Here is a 15,207-nt window from a genome sequence, read left to right as displayed (position 1 = left end):
GGGAGAGACAATGGTGGGGAGAGAGAGATGTAGGCGAGAGAGAGAGGTGAGGGTGAGAGAGGTGGGGGAAAAGAGACAGGGGAAGAGAGAGGAGGAAAGAGACAGAGGGGAAGAGAGGGAAGGGCAGAGAGAAGGAGGGCGAAAGAGGGGAGTAGGGCCAACGGAGAGGGGTCAAGGGAGAGGGCGGAGAGAGGAGGGGGAGAGAGAGGGGGAGAGAGGGGAGAGAGGAGGGGGAGAGAGGGATGGAGAGAGAGGGGGAGAGGGGGAGAGAGAGATGGGGAGACAGAGGGGGGGGAGAGAGAGCGGGAAGAGAGACAGGAGAGAGAGAGGAGGCAAGGTAGAGGGAGAGAGAGAGGTGAGTGAAACGGGCAGAGAGAGAGGGAGAAAGAGAGGGGAAGGGAGAGGGGGAGAGCGAGCGAGAAAGCGAGGGGCAAGAGAGGGTGACGAGCGAGAGGGGAGACAGAGAGGGTGTGACAGAGAGAGGGGATGGAGAGGGGGAGAAAGAGAGGTGAGGGGGGAGAGAGGGGGGAGATAGAGTGGGGGAGTGAGTGGGGGGATTGAGTGGGGGGAGTGTGGGGAGAGGGGGAGAGGGGGGTAAAGAGTGGGGGAGAGAGAGAGGGAAGGAGTGAGTGGGGGAGGGGGAGGGGGAGTGAGGTTACAGAGTGAGGGGGTCAAAAGAGGGGGCGAGCGAGGGGGGACAGGAAGGGGAGAGAGGGAGGGGGAGAGAGGGAGGGGGAGAGACAAGGAGTGGGGAGAGAGTGGGGGAGAGAGAGGGGGAGAGAGAGAGGGAGAAAGAGAAAGGTGCGAGTGAGGCAAGAGAGGAGGCAAGAGATGGGAAAAGAGAGAGGGAGAGAGCGAGGGGGGAGCGAGAGACAAAGCGTGGGGAGAGAGGGGTGGCAGAAAGGGGAGGAAGACAGAGGGGGAAGACAGAGAGCGGGGGAGAGAGTGGGGAAGAGAGGGGGGAGATGGAGATAGAAGAGACGGAGAGAGGTGAGAGGGAAGATGGAGAGGGGAGAGAGTGGAGAGAGAGAGGAGAGAGAGACGGGGGGTAGAGAGACAGGGGTAGAGAGAGGGGAGTATTGAGAAGGATAAAGAGAGAGGGTGGAGAGAGAAGGGGGCGAGAGAGGGGGGCAAGAGAGGGGGACAGGGGGAGTGGGAGAGAGTGAGGGAGAGAGAGTGATGGGAAAGAGGGAGTGGGAGAGAGAGGGGAGAGAGAGGGGAGAGAGAGGTGGTGAGAGAGAGAGGTGAGGGAGATAGAGAGGTAAGTGAGAGAGAGGTGGGGGAGAGAGAGGTGGGGGAAAGAAAGAGAGGGGGAAGAAAGAGCGAGGGAAGAGAGAGGGGCAGAGAGAGAGGGAAATATAAGGGGCGAGATAAGGGGGAGAGATTGGGGGAGAGATTGGGGAGAGATCGGGGAGAGGTACCGGGAGAGATAGGGGAGAGGTACCGGGAGAGATAGGGGAGAGATAGGGGAGAGAGAAGGGGAAAGAGAAGGGGGAAAAGGAGGGGAAAGAGAAGGGGAAAAATAGGGGAGAGTGAGGGGTTAGAGAGAGATGGATTAGAGAGAGAGAACGGGACAGAAAGGGGTCGAATGCAGGTGTCGAGAGAGGGGGTCGAGAGGGGGTAGTCGACTGAGGGCTTTCGAAGGGAGCGGTTGTGAGAGGTGTGTCGAGAGAGGGGGGACAGTGAGGGGGTCGAGAGAAGGGGGCTGAGAGAGGGGGTTCGAGAGAGTGGGTCAATAGGGGGAGAGTGAGGGGAGGGGGAGAGAGAGGGGTTAGAGCGTGGGGGAGAGTGATTGGGGAGAGAGAGTGGGGGGGAGAAAGGGGGCAAAGAGGGGGTAGAGATGGGGAGGAAATGAGAGAGAGTGGAGAGAGAGAGTGAAGGGTGAGAGATGGGGAGAGCGAGGTGCGAGCAAGAGAGATGGGCAAGAGAGTGGGTGAGCGAGAGACAGAGAGAGGTGCAAGTGTGAGTGAGTGAGTGAGTGAGGGGACGGAAATGAGAGAGAGTCTGAGATCGAGAGAGAGAAGGCGATAAGGGGACAAGAGAGAGAGAGAAAGATAGAAAGAGGGGGAGAGCGAGATAGGGAGAGATACAAGGTGAGCTAGAGAGAGAGGGACGTGAGTGAGAGGCACGCGAGGGGGGGAGAGAGAGAGTCAGGTGAGAGAGAGGGATGAGGTGGAGAATGAGTGAGTGGGTGAGAGAGAGAGTGAGTGAGGGGAAGAGAGATAGAAAGAGAAGTTGAGAGAGGGACTGAGAGAGAGAATGAGAGTGAGAGGGTGAGAGATAGAGAGTGAGGGAATGAGAGAGGGGATCGAGAAAAAGCGACAGAGAGTCAGAGAGAGATGTCTCAGTGAGGACCAGTCCAGCAGAGGTGAAAGCAGGTCCCTCACAAGATGATGTGAATGAAGCCTAGAATATAGCTGTTCCTTACCCAGCTATGTGTCCATGTCCTGTCTTCCGGGTCTGAATACAGAAGGTCACGAACTCCTCCCTGAGCTGTTTACCTGTGAGTGATCTTACTGACTGCAGGATTCACTGAAGGCTCCAGACCTCCCTCTCCATCTCTGTCTGGCTGACCAACCGTCTTTGATGTGGTTATGGACGAGACAGGAGTTAGGAATTCGGCTGAGACAGGAACAGCCTGATGACCTACAGGAGACAGGGAAACAGACAGAATGGGAAGTTAGACTGATGCAGTGCGGGATCTGGAAAATCCCAGTCTCCATCCCTGGCCTGTGCTGCTGTGTCTCTCTGGAATGGGGAATTCCACTGGCTCAGGATCTGGAGTAGCTGCAAGTGTGAGAGACACTGACAGATGCAGCAATTCGACCCACACAGTGAGGGATACCACATGGAGAGATACTGAGTGATATCACCAGAGTGCAGGAAGGTATCAGGATCACACAATGGTCATGATGAAAGGGTTGGGATTCATGGTGCACGGGGATCAGTACTCAGTGACAGGTGAGCTACGAGTGGGACAGGTGATGGCCTCGTGCTATTCTCACCCGACTGTTCATCCAGATGTTAATGCCAGTGTCCAGTATAACCCATCTGACTGCTTAATATCCTTTTAGGAAGGAAATCTATTATAGACAGCGGGTCTGGCCGACATATGAATCCCGACCCAGAGCAATGGGGTTGACTCTCAACTGCCCCCTGAAATGATCCAGCAAGGCACTCAGCTCAAGAGCAGCTCGGGGTCGACATGCGATGCTGGCCAGCCAGAGACAGCAACATCCCATGAGTGAATTAGACACAACACGGCACGGTGGCACAGTGGTTAGCGCTGCTGCCTCACAGCGCCTGAGGCCTGGGTTCAATTCCCGCCTCAGGCGACTGACTGTGTGGAGTTTGCACGTTCTCCCCGTGTCTGCGTGGGTTTCCTCCGGGTGCTCCGGTTTCCTCCCGCAGGCCAGGTGAATTGGCCATGCTAAGTTGCCCATAGTGTTAGGTAAGGGGTAAATGTAGATGTAGATGTAGAGGTATGGGTGGGTTACGCTTCGGCGGGGCGGTGTGGACTTGTTGGGCCGAAGGGCCTGTTTCCACACTGTAAGTAATCTAATCTAATCTAAAAAAAACACTGCTGGGATCAGTGTCCTGGTCAATCATGTCGGTAAGCTTATGGACAGGACTTTAAACTGACAGAGAGGATGCAGGGCCAGGGTTCAGGTGAAAGGAGCTTTCCAAATCCAAACAGAAATGGCAATGTAGATGAAGACGAACAGAAAGAGACAGAGTTTAACTGAAACTGTACATCAGTGAATTGGACTGTGACAAGAAATTGTGGAAAGAGTCAATCGTAATGTTCTTTTTTGGAATGGACAACGTCTCTGCAATAAGGTGGATGGACTGTGGCACAGAGATAAATGAGGTTTAGTGGTGACAGGGTGAACAAAAGGTGGAACATGAATATTCTATTGTCCACCTCCTTGAGGGGTGACAGGGAGTGCAGGATGGGTAACCCTGACAGTAATGGGTAACAAAGGCATTACAGAGAAAGCCTTTGGCCTCAGATGATGCAGCTGAATCAGACTGAATGCAGATTCTGGGTAACACGTGGCAAAAACACAAGCAGGAGAACAGTTTAGAGGCTGCCCAACAGCATTTCATTGCTCAGCCCTGTTCCACATTCCAATGTATTCCTGTGTAATACAAAGGCACTGTGACCATTTTGGGAGACTTCAGTCTTTATATAATCTGGGACAGTCACATCGGCAAAAGGGATGTTCTCCGAACTCCTCTTTGGATGTTTCTATCAGTGTTTCTTTGAATAACACGTCGTGCAAACGGCCAGGGAGGTGACTATCTCAGATCGACCGTTCTCGGTCAGATCCACCGACGTCAAGCCGGTGTTCTTCTCTGACCACTGCCTCCTGCTGGCCGACTGTCACCTACAGGACGAACAGCGGGCGGGCAAGGGAACGTGGAAACTGAACACTAAGTTGTTGACCCCGGGAAACATCGAAGAGCTCAAGAGGGATTACGCAGGTTGGAGAACCATGAAGCCCCTCTTTGAATCTCCAGCGGACTGGTGGGAAACGGTAAAAGGGAACATCAAGAGGTTCTTTATCCTCAAAGATGTCCAGGAGGCGAGAGAGAGGCGGGGAAAACTGTCCCAGCTCCAGGAAAGTATGCAGAACCTGCTCCTGCTGCAGACGATGGGGGTTGATGTCACGGAGGACCTCAAGGAGGTGAAGGGCCAGCAAGCCTCGCTCTTTGCCTCGGAGGCCTCCAGGATAATCTTCCGGTCCAGGGTCCGCTCAGTGGAGCAGGACGAGACGTGCTCACGTTTCTTCTTCCAGAAGGTGCACAAAGAGAGCTCCGTGCTCAGCAGCCTGAAGAAAGAAGATGGCTCGGTAACGTCATCTCAGGCTGACGTCATGAGGATCAGCAAATCCTTCTACGCCAGCCTGTATGACTTGAAGCCAACCGACAGCGCGGCCTCCCAGTCGTTCCTGTCCTCTATCACGGAGGTCCTAGACGACGGAACACGAGAGAGGCTGGACCAGCCGCTATCTCTGGATGAACTGACCAAGGCCCTCGAGTCCTTCGAAAAGAATAAAACTCCCGGAAGCGACGGCTTACCGGTCGAGGTTTATTCCGCTCTTTGGGACTTGATCAGCCAGGACCTGCTGGAGGTGTATGTCAGTATGATCCGGGCAGGTACCATGAGTGAATCCATGAGGAAAGACATCATCACCCTCGTCTACAAGCGGAAGGGGGAGAGGGAGGAAATTAGAAATTGGAGACCGATCTCACTGTTAAATGCAGACTACAAAATCTTGTCAAAGGTCATCGCCAACCGGGTCAGGTCTGCTCTGGGATCGGTGATCCACCCGGACCAAACCTGTGCTGTACCGGGCAGGAAGATCTCTGAGAGTCTCGCACTCCTCAGGGATACGATCGCCTACGTGCAGGACAGGGGGGTGGACACCTGCCTCATCAGCCTGGACCAGGAGAAAGCCTTTGACAGGATATTGCATACATATATGAGGGATGTCCTCTCCAAAATGGGCTTTGGGGAGGGAATCGGAAATTGGATCAGACTGCTCTACACCAACATTGTCAGTGCAGTCTCAATCAATGGGTGGGAATCAGATAGCTTCCCTGTAAGATCTGGAGTCAGGCAGGGATGCCCCCTCTCACCCGCCTTGTTTGTGTGTTGCATAGAGCCATTTGCCGAGTCCATCAGGAAGGATGTGAGCCTGAGTGGGGTGACTATTCCTGGCAGCGGGGGCCTGCAGGTTAAGGCCTCCCTGTACATGGATGACGTCGCTGTTTTCTGCTCGGATCCGCTGTCCGTGCACAGACTCGTGTGCATCTGTGACCAGTTCGAACGGGCCTCGGGGGCCAAGGTAAACCGAGGCAAGAGCGAGGCCATGCACTTCGGGAACTGGGCCGACCAATCCTCTATCCCCTTCACCGTCAGGACTGACCACCTGAAGGTGCTGGGTATTTGGTTCGGGGGGGCTGGGGCGTGCACCAAGACCTGGGAGGAGCGGATCAGGAAGATGAGACAGAAACTAGGCAGATGGGGGCAACGGTCGCTCTCCATCGTGGGAAAAAACCTGGTCATCAGGTGTGAGGTACTCTCAGTATTGCTATATGTGGCACAGGTCTGGCCTATCCCCAGGACCTGTGCCGCCGCAGTCACCCGGGCCATCTTCCAATTCATTTGGAGATCAAAGATGGACCGGGTCCGAAGAGACTCTATGTACAAAGACCGGTGCAATGGGGGAAAAAACACGCCCAATGCCACCCTCACCCTGATGGCCACCTTTGTGTGTGGCTGCATCAAGCTGTGCGTGGATCCCCGGTACGCAAACACCAAGTGTCACTACGTACTGAGGTTCTACCTGTCCCCGGTGTTGCGAAGGATGGGCCTGGCCTCGCTGCCGCGGTACGCTCCGAGTAGTTGAACCGTTCCGTATCACCTGTCCTTCGTGGAGAAATTTATGAGGAAAAACACCTTTGACCACAAGTCCATCAGGAAGTGGTCAGCACATAGCGTCCTTGAGACCCTTCGGGAAAAGGAGAGGGCGGATCCTGTCGAGCGGTTCCCTGAGCAGACTGTCAAAGCCATTTGGCAGAATGCCTCATCGCCAGAACTTTCCAACAAGCACCAAGACGTGGCTTGGCTGGTGGTGAGAAGGGCTCTGCCTGTGAGATCCTTTATGCACGCCCGGACTCTCTGCCGCACCGCACGCTGCCCTCGAAGTGGCTGCGGGGGGGGACGAGACTGTCACACACCTCCTTCTGGAATGTGCCTATGCAGAGGAAGTCTGGAGAGGAATGCAGTGGTGCTTTTCGAGGTTTGTCCCGAGCAGCGCCGTGACGCGGGACTCCGTGCTCTACGGCCTGTTCCCCGGGACTCACACCAAGACGAACATTAACTGGAGGATCATCAACTCGGTGAAGGACGCTCTCTGGGCGGTCCGAAACCTGTTGATCTTCCAGCTGAAGGAGTTGACCCCGACCGAGTGTTGCAGACTGGCACATTCCAAGGTCCAAGACTACGTGTTGAGGGACGCGCTGAAGCTTGGGGCAGCTGCCGCCAAGGCGCGGTGGGGAAAGACCACCATGTAAGATCGGCCTGCCTAAAGAAGAACAGGGGGCCCATGCGGACGTTTTGTTTTTTTTTGGGCTCTGCTGATGGCTCAGCCAAATATATGTACAAGATTGAAAAATGCACAGGATTGTTCATGACATTGATAAATACGAATCTGTGTTCGGAAATGTGGACATATGTATGGCATGATCAAATGTACAGACCATCAAATCTTTTTATGAATAAAGTATAGTTTTGAAATAAAAAAAACATCTCAGATCGACCGTTGGGTGATGACGCTGAGGGAAGGAGTAATGTCCCACTGAGATATCCTCTGGGAAATTGTAGTGTAGTGGAATTCAGCGAGATGATGGATTTTTAAAGTGACCATAAAGCACAGCCAACAATCACAACCAAAGTCATTGACATGTGTTTGAGAGGAGAACTGACCAAGGTAAACAGGGGAAACAGTGAAGTGTATGGCTGGTAATGGACAGTACAAAACATTTACAGTCAGAGAGATGGACAGCACAGAAACAGGGCCTTTGGTCCAACTCATCTACACCACCCACATATCCTAACATAATCTCATCACATTTGCCAGCACTTGGCCCAAATCTCTCTCAACCCTTCCTGTTCATATACCCATCCAAATGCCTTTTAAATGCAGTAATTGTACCAGCCTCCACCACTTCATCTGGCAGGTCATTCCATACACACAACACCCTCCACATCAAAACGTTGTCCCTTACGTTCCTTTTATATCTTTCCCGTCTCACCCTCAACCTGGGCCCTCCAGTTCTGGACTACCCCATCCCAGGGAAAAGAATATGTCTGTTATACCTATCGATTCGTCTCATGGTTTTATAAACCTCCATATGGGTGCCCCTCAGCCTCAGACATTCTCGGGAAAACAGGCCCAGCCCATTTCACCTCTCCCTGTAGCTCACATCCTCCAATCCTATCAGCATCTTTGTAAATCTTTCTGAACCCTTTCAATTTATACAACATCCTTCCGATATGGAGGAGACAAGAATTGCACACAATATTCCAAAAGTGACTTATCCAATGTCCTGTATAGCTACAACATGACCTCCCAACTCATCTACTCAATGCACTGATCAGTAAACACAACCATACCAAACACCTTCTTCACTATCCTATCGACCTACAATTCTCCTTTCAAGGAACAATGAACCTGCACTCCAAGGTCTCTTTGTTCAGAAACACTCCCTGGGACATTAACATTAAGTGTATCAGTCCTGCAAGAGTTGCTTTTCCAAAATGCAGCACCTCCCATTTATCTAAATGAAGCTCCATCTCCCACCCCTCAGCCCATTGGCCCATCAGTTCACCATCCCGTTGTAATGTGAAGTAACATTCTTCGCTGCCCACTAAACCTGCAATTTTGGTGTCATCTGCAAACTTACTAACTATACCTGCTGTGTTCACATTCAAATCATTTATATCATTAATGGAAAGTAGTGGACACAGCACCGATCCTTGTGGCACTCCACTGGTCACAGGTCTCCAGGCTGAAAAAAACACCCTCCACAACCACCCTCTGTCTTCTACCTTCGTGCCAGTTCTGAATCCAAATGGCTGGTTTTCCCTGTATTCCATGAGATCTATCCTTGCTCTCCAATCTACCATGTGGAAACATTTCGAACACCTTACTGAAGTCCATATCACTCACATCCACCGCGCTGCCCTCATCAATCCTTTTGTTAGTTCTTCAAAAAACTCAATATCTTGAGACATGATTTCCCACGCACAATGCAATGCTGACTATCCCCAATTATACACTGCCTTTCTAAACACATGTAATTCCTGTCCCTCATGTATCCGTCTTTCCACGTGCCCACGACTGACGTCAGGCGAACCAGTCTGTAGTTCCCTGGCTTGTCCTTACCACCCTTCTTAAACAGTGGCACCAAGTTAGCTTAACCTGCAGTCTCCTGGCACCTCACCTGTGTCTATCGATGATACAAATATTTCAGCACTGGGCCCAGCAATCACTTCTCTAGCTTCCCACAGAGATCGAGATTATACCTGACAAGGTCCTGGTGATTTATCCATCTTTAACCATTTCAAGAGATCCAACACCTCTTCCTCTGTAATATGAACATTTTGCAAGATGACATCATCTACTCTCCAATGCTATTTCTCAAACCATCATTCTATTCTATATCTTCCATTTCCTTCTCGACAGGAAATACTTGTTAGGTATTTTCTCAATCTCCTGCAGCTCCACGTGCAGGCTGTCTTGATCTTTGAGGGCCCTATTGTCTCCCCAGTGACCCTTTGGCCTTTATGCATTTGTAAAAGATCTTTGGATTCTCCTTAATCCTAATTGTTAAAGCAATCTCATGTCCCCTTTTTGCCCTGCTGATTTCCCTCTAACCGTACACAACACTGTAATCTCCCCCTTCCTGACTGATCCCTACACAACACTGTAATCTCCCCCTCCCTGACTGATCCCTACCCAACACTGCAACCTCCCCCTCCCTGACTATTCCCTACCCAACACTGCAACCTCCCCCTCCCTGACTGATCCCTACCCAACACTGCAATCCCCCCCTCCCTGATTGATCACTACCCAACTCTGTAATCTCCCCCTCCCTGACTGATCCCTACCCAACTCTGTAATCTCCCCCTCCCTGATTGATCACTACCCAACACTACAACCTACCCCTCCTTAACTGATCCCTACACAACACTGCAATCTCCCCCTCCCTGACTGATCCCTACCCAACACTGTAATCACCCCCTCCCTGACTGATCCCTACCCAACACTGTAATCTCCCCCTCCCTGACTGATCCCTCCCCAACACTGTAATCTCCCCCTCCCTGACTGATCCCTACCCAACACTGTAATCTCCCCCTCCCTGACTGATCCCTACCCAACACTGTAATCTCCCCCTCCCTGACTGATCCTTACCCAACACTGCACTCACCCCCTCCCTGACTGATCCCTACCCAACACTGCAATCTCCCCCTCCCTGACTGATCCCTACCCAACACTGCACTCACCCCCTCCCTGACTGATCCCTACCCAACACTACAATCTCCCCCTCCCTGACTGATCCCTACCCAACACTGCACTCACCCCCTCCCTGACTGATCCCTCCCCAACACTGCACTCACCCCCTCCCTGACTGATCCCTACCCAACACTGCAATCTCCCCCTCCCTGACTGATCCCTACCCAACACTGCACTCACCCCCTCCCTGACTGATCCCTCCCCAACACTGCACTCACCCCCTCCCTGACTGATCCCTACCCAACACTGCAATCTCCCCCTCCCTGACTGATCCCTACCCAACACTGCACTCACCCCCTCCCTGACTGATCCCTACCCAACACTGCACTCACCCCCTCCCTGACTGATCCCTACCGAACACTGCACTCACCCCCTCCCTGACTGATCCCTACCCAACACTGCAATCTCCCCCTCCCTGACTGATCCCTACCCAACACTGCAATATCCCCCTCCCTGACTGATCACTACCCAACACTGCAATCTCCCCCTCCCTGACTGATCCCTACCCAACACTGTAATCACCCCCTCCCTGACTGATCCCTACCCAACACTGCACTCACCCCCTCCCTGACTGATCCCTACCCATCACTGCAATCTCCCCCTCCCTGACTGATCCCTACCCCACACTGTAATCTCCCCCTCCCTGACTGATCCCTACTCAACACTGCAATCACCCCCTCCCTGACTGATCCCTACCCAACACTGTAATCTCCCCCTCCCTGACTGATCCCTACACAACACTGCACTCACCCCCTCCCTGACTGATCCCTACCCAACACTGCACTCACCCCCTCCCTGACTGATCCCTACCCAACACTGCAATCTCCCCTCCCTGACTGATCCCTACACAACACTGCACTCACCCCCTCCCTGACTGATCCCTACCCAACACTGCAATCTCCCCCTCCCTGACTGATCCCTACCCAACACTGCACTCACCCCCTCCCTGACTGATCCCTACCCAACTCTACAATCACCCCCTCCCTGACTGATCCCTACCCAACACTGCAATCTCCCCCTCCCTGACTGATCCCTACCCAACACTGCACTCACCCCCTCCCTGACTGTTCCCTCCCCAACACTGTAATCTCCCCCTCCCTGACTGATCCCTCCCCAACACTGTAATCTCCCCCTCACTGACTGATCCCTACCCAACACTGCACTCACCCCCTCCCTGACTGATCCCTACCCAACACTGCAATCTCCCTCTCCCTGACTGATCCCTACTCAACTCTGCACTCACCCCCTCCCTGACTGATCCCTCCCCAACACTGCAATCTCCCCCTCCCTGACTGATCCCTACTCAACACTGCACTCACCCCCTCCCTGACTGTTCCCTCCCCAACACTGTAATCTCCCCCTCCCTGACTGACCCCAACCCAACACTGCAATCTCCCCCTCCCTGACTGACCCCAACCCAACACTGCAATCACCCCCTCCCTGACTGTTCCCTCCCCAACACTGTAATCTCCCCCTCCCTGACTGATCCCTCCCCAACACTGTAATCTCCCCCTCCCTGACTGATCCCTCCCCAACACTGCAATCTCCCCCTCCCTGACTGATCCCTACTCAACACTGCACTCACCCCCTCCCTGACTGTTCCCTCCCCAACACTGCAATCTCTCCCTTCCTGACTGATCCCTACTCAACACGGCAATCTCCCCCTCCCTGACTGATCCCTACCCAACACTGCAATCTCCCCCTCCCTGACTGATCCCTCCCCAACACTGTAATCTCCCCCTCCCTGACTGATCCCTACACAACACTGCACTCACCCCCTCCCTGACTGATCCCTACTCAACACTGCACTCACCCCCTCCCTGACTGTTCCCTCCCCAACACTGCAATCTCTCCCTTCCTGACTGATCCCTACTCAACACGGCAATCTCCCCCTCCCTGACTGATCCCTACCCAACACTACAACCTACCCCTCCCTGACTGATCCCTACACAACACTGCACTCAACCGCTCTCTGACTGATCCCTACCCAACACTGCAATCTCCCGCTCTCTGACTGATCCCTACTCAACACTGCAATATGCCCCTCCCTGACTGTTCCCTCCCCAACACTGTAATCTCCCCCTCCCTGACTGATCCCTACCCAACACTGCAATCTCCCCCTCCCTGACTGATCCCTACCCAACACTGCACTCACCCCCTCCCTGACTGACCCCAACCCAACACTGCAATCACCCCCTCCCTGACTGATCCCAACCCAACACTGCAATCACCCCCTCCCTGACTGTTCCCTCCCCAACACTGTAATCTCCCCCTCCCTGACTGACCCCAACCCAACACTGCAATCTCCCCCTCCCTGACTGATCCCTACTCAACACTGCAATCACCCCCTCCCTGACTGATCCCTACCCAACTCTACAATCACCCCCTCCCTGACTGATCCCTACTCAACACTGCAATATGCCCCTCGCTGACTGATCCCCACCCAACACTGCAATCTCCCCCTCCCTGACTGATCCCTCCGCAACACTGTAATCTCCCCCTCCCTGACTGACCCCAACCCAACACTGCAATCACCCCCTCCCTGACTGATCCCTACCCAACACTGCAATCTCCCCCTCCCTGACTGATCCCCACCCAACACTGCAATCTCCCCCTCCCTGACTGATCTCCACCCAACAAAGTAATCTCCCCCTCCCTGACTGATCCCTACCCAACACTGCAATCTCCCCCTCCCTGACTGATCCCTACCCAACACTGCAACCTCCCTCTCCCTGACTGATCCCTACCCAACACTCCAATCGCCCCCTCCCTGACTGATCCCTACCCAAAACTGTAATCTCCCCCTCTCTGATTGATCCCTACCCAACACTACAACCTACCCCTCCCTGACTGATCCCTACACAACACTGCACTCAACCGCTCTCTGACTGATCCCTACCCAACACTGCAATCTCCCGCTCTCTGACTGATCCCTACTCAACACTGCAATATGCCCCTCCCTGACTGTTCCCTCCCCAACACTGCAATCTCCCCCTCCCTGACTGATCCCTACCCAACACTGCAATCTCTCCCTTCCTGACTGATCCCTACCCAACACTGCAATCTCTCCCTTCCTGACTGATCCCTACTCAACACGGCAATCTCCCCCTCCCTGATTGATCCCTACCCAACACTACAACCTACCCCTCCCTGACTGATCCCTACACAACACTGCACTCAACCGCTCTCTGACTGATCCCTACCCAACACTGCAATCTCCCGCTCTCTGACTGATCCCTACTCAACACTGCAATATGCCCCTCCCTGACTGTTCCCTCCCCAACACTGTAATCTCCCCCTCCCTGACTGATCCCTACCCAACACTGCAATCTCCCCCTCCCTGACTGATCCCTACCCAACACTGCAATCTCTCCCTTCCTGACTGATCCCTACTCAACACGGCAATCTCCCCCTCCCTGACTTACCCCCACCCGACAAAGTAATCTCCCCCTCCTGACCCATCTCTCCCAGGTCAGGTCAGAGGGATGCAGGTATTAATAATTAATCCTGTCCTTTGTGTATTTATATGTATTAGAATGTATGAACGTGGACAAATCTCCTGACCAAATATATCCAACAACACAGCAAGAGGCGAGAGAAAAAATTGTGGGGGTCCCTGGCTGATCTTTTTGCATCGACATTCCCTACAGGTGAGGTCCCACATTTTGGAGGGCAGCAACTGTTGTGCCTTTATTCGAGAAGGGCTGCAAAGGAAAACCTGGGAACCATAGAACAGTAAACCCAACATCCATGGTAAGTAAATTACTTGAGAAGATGCTCTGCATTTGGAAATACAACATTTAATTGGGAGTAGTCAGCATAGCCTTGTGTGTGGGAGACTAGGCCTCACAAATTTGTCAGCGTTCTTTGATGAAGTGATCAGGAAGTTTGGCGAGGGCAGGCCAGTACATGTAGACTCTACAGACTTCAGGAAGGCCTTTGATAAGATTCCACATGGTACCTTGCTCTGGAAGGTTAGATCGCATGGAATCCAGGGGGCGTTGGCAAACTGAGTACTCAATTGGCTTGATGGTAGGAAGCAGAGGGTAACAGTCAGACTGGAGGCCTGTGACTAGTGGTGTGCCTCAGCGGTCATAGAATCATAGATTCCCTCCTCTGTGGAAACAGGCCCTTCGGCCCAACAAGATCACTGGCCCTCTGAAGATTATTCCACCCAAACCTATTCCCATACCCTGTTACTCTACATTAACCCCTGACTAATGCAACTTACTTACACATCCATGAACACTATAGGCAACTGAGCATTGCCAGTTTACCTGACCTGCACATCTTTGGATTGTGGGAGTAAACCGGAGCACCCAGAGAAAACCCACGCAGACATGGGAAGAACATACAAACTCACTTGGGTTGGCATGGTGTCTCAGTGGTTGGCACTGCTGCCTCACAGCGCCAGGGACCCGGGTTCGACACCAGCCTCAAGTGACTGTCTGTGTGGAGTTTGCACATTCTCCCTGTGTCTACGTGGGTTTCCTCTGGGTGCTCCGGTTTCCCCCCACAATCCAAAAATGTACAGGTCAGATGAATTGGCCAGGCTAAGTTGTCCATAGTGCTCGGTGCATTCGTCCAGGGTAAAGATTGGGTAAGGAGAATGATCTGGGTGAGTTACTCTTCAGCAGGTCGGTGTGGACTTGTTGGGCCAAATGGCCTGTTTCCATACTGTAGGAATTCTAACCCTAACAGGATCTAACCCACACAGACCATCCTGTGAGGTTGGAATTGAACCCAGATTGACAGTGTTGTGAGGCCTGAGTGCTAACCACTGTGCCATTGTGCCACTGAGCTGGTCAGTGCTAGGCCCATTACTGTTTGTCATCTATATCAATAATTTGGATGGGGATGTTTAAGGCATGATTAGAAAGTTTTCAGATTACACTAAAATAAGTGAGGAAGGTTCTCAGCAATTGCAACAGGGCCTTGATCAGCTGGGGAATTGGGCTGAGAAATGACAAATAGAGTTTAATACAGACAAGGGCGAGATCTCGCATTTTGGAAAGTCACATCAAGACTGGGGTTTCATGGGGATTGGTAGGGCCTGATGGAGTGTAGTGGGACAGAGGGAGCTTGGATTCTAGGAGCACGGCTCTCTGAACTCAGG

General features: G+C 53.0%; 1 long non-coding RNA gene across 1 annotated transcript in view; it reads right to left on the bottom strand.

The window, feature by feature from the left end:
* The window catches only part of LOC140468479 (uncharacterized), a 60,038-nt gene that overhangs the window by 15,716 nt on the left and 29,115 nt on the right, over nt 1-15,207 (bottom strand). The window contains exon 3 of the long non-coding RNA XR_011955665.1: nt 2,429-2,646. This is a non-coding gene — a long non-coding RNA (uncharacterized lncRNA). The remainder of the gene's footprint in view (nt 1-2,428; nt 2,647-15,207) is intronic.

This window comes from Chiloscyllium punctatum, chromosome 47, assembly GCF_047496795.1.
Source record: "Chiloscyllium punctatum isolate Juve2018m chromosome 47, sChiPun1.3, whole genome shotgun sequence".
Taxonomy (NCBI): Eukaryota; Metazoa; Chordata; class Chondrichthyes; order Orectolobiformes; family Hemiscylliidae; genus Chiloscyllium; species Chiloscyllium punctatum.
This window is presented reverse-complemented; position numbering and strand designations above follow the sequence as displayed.